Genomic DNA, 1821 nt, shown 5'->3' on the forward strand with positions numbered 1-1821 from the left:
CACACCAGAAACTGAGGTCAGCTGTCACCAGTGTGGGTATTGGAGCTTGCTCTGTAAATTGCACAGGATTTGCCAAGGACACAACTGAATGTGGCTTGGGTAGGATCATGAGTTGGGGGAGGCAGAGATTTAGGGAATCTTCTGGGCAGAGCGACCTCTGTTATCCAGTTTGATGACATCTCAGCTATGGCGGCACTGTGGTCTGCACATTGGGAGTGGGGAGGGCTCTACAAAGGAACAATGGATACCACCAACACTTCTGCTGGGAGAAAGTTTCAACTCTGACCATCACTCTGACAACTCAGCATCCCCCTGTAAATCCCAGACACAGCCCCTTTAAGGGGCATCTGCGGCTGCCGTAGCCTCTGTCCCACTCGGCTGCTGGAGACTAGGTAGCCTCACGTCCTCACCTCGTCCTACCTACTCTAGTAGTAGAGCGATTTCTTATTTCTCTCCCTAGTTGTAGGGCTTGTTTATTTAGATCCCAGGCAACTCTGCTTGCTGTTTGCTCTGTTTTTGTCACAACTTTGATGTGGTCATTAGAGCAGATGAACAAAGCCTCTATCATCTATGCCATTTTGACTTCTCTCCCTCTTTTTACATTTTTATGTTTTTTTTAAAGCCTACAGCACCTAGTCTTCCTAGGTGGTTTCCCATCCAAGTACTAACTAGGCCCAACTCTGCTTAGCTTCTGAGATCAGATGAGATCAGGCACATTCAGGATGGCATGGCTGTAGACTCTTTTTACTTTTTTAATGTGGCTACTAGAAAATAAGATAATTGTATATGTGGCTTTCATCATATTTTTATTGAACTGTGTGCATATAGACCACTTCCAGTGTAGTTTACATGTAGTTTGAGAAGCACTGCTTTCTACAACCTTATGCAATGACTTTGTTTTGTGAAGTAAAGCAAGGACTTGCCACTTCAGGCAGTTCTTCATGTTCCTGAATATTATTTACTTTAAATACCTGCTAGTGTCATTGGTAACTTCTCAGGATTTTTCCTCAAGTCACATTCATGGCCAAATTAGTACATTCCACTAAAGTCTCATTTGCATAAATTAGGTGTTATTTACCCCAAGGGATATCATGTGTGTGTTTACCAAAAGCATTCCTCTCCCCCATTCTCACTGAGCCATTCACTCCTCACTGTGAACACTTCTCTATGGATACGTTTCCTGAGTTCAGCTTGTGTGACCAGTTCATCATCACCTCTGGGTTCAGTATATTGATGAGCAAATCTACCTGCTCCCCTCAAAACTGAGCTCCAGTAAAATCCTCTGTGAAATTGCCCCACTCCCTGTCCTGAGCTAAAACTTCTCTTATATGATTTCCCATATTACCTTCTTTTTTCCCCCTGCATCTAAACATTTCTCAGATTGCATTGTATATTTTGCGCAGTAGGCCTTCCTCACCTGAAGCCCCTAGAGCTCAGGAGTTTTGATTTATTTGTCTTTGAAATGATAGTGTCTAGGCAATTGAATGCATAATGTAACTCTTTCAAATATTTCCCAGACTGGAGCTACAATCAGTTTTAAAAACTTAGCAACATATTTTGAGTGGACAATATTAATCATCCAACTAACAAATATTTTTTGGCTATCTCCTTTGGAAAATGCTGATCTGGGTAATTTACTGGGGATACTAGTTACCATTTTATATCACTCAACCTCTGAATCCCCTTCTTACATGTAGAGAAATCCCTACTTTATGAGTCTTGGTGGTAGGAAAGGTCCACTTTCCATTAAGACAACTTTGAATGTCTGATCTAGACTTTCCTAGTTTCCCTTGCAGGTAGGACATGTGCACACAACAGAGG

At 42.2% G+C, this 1821-nt stretch overlaps 1 non-coding gene across 1 annotated transcript; it reads right to left on the reverse strand.

Moving 5' to 3' along the window:
* Positions 1–620: 620 nt before the first annotated feature.
* On the reverse strand, positions 621–739 carry LOC112484737. The gene has a single exon (XR_003048151.1). It is a non-coding gene; the product is annotated as a 5S ribosomal RNA (ribosomal RNA).
* Positions 740–1821: the final 1082 nt, after the last annotated feature.

Source organism: Pteropus alecto, unplaced genomic scaffold, assembly GCF_000325575.1.
Source record: "Pteropus alecto unplaced genomic scaffold, ASM32557v1 scaffold527, whole genome shotgun sequence".
NCBI classification, from domain to species: domain Eukaryota; kingdom Metazoa; phylum Chordata; class Mammalia; order Chiroptera; family Pteropodidae; genus Pteropus; species Pteropus alecto.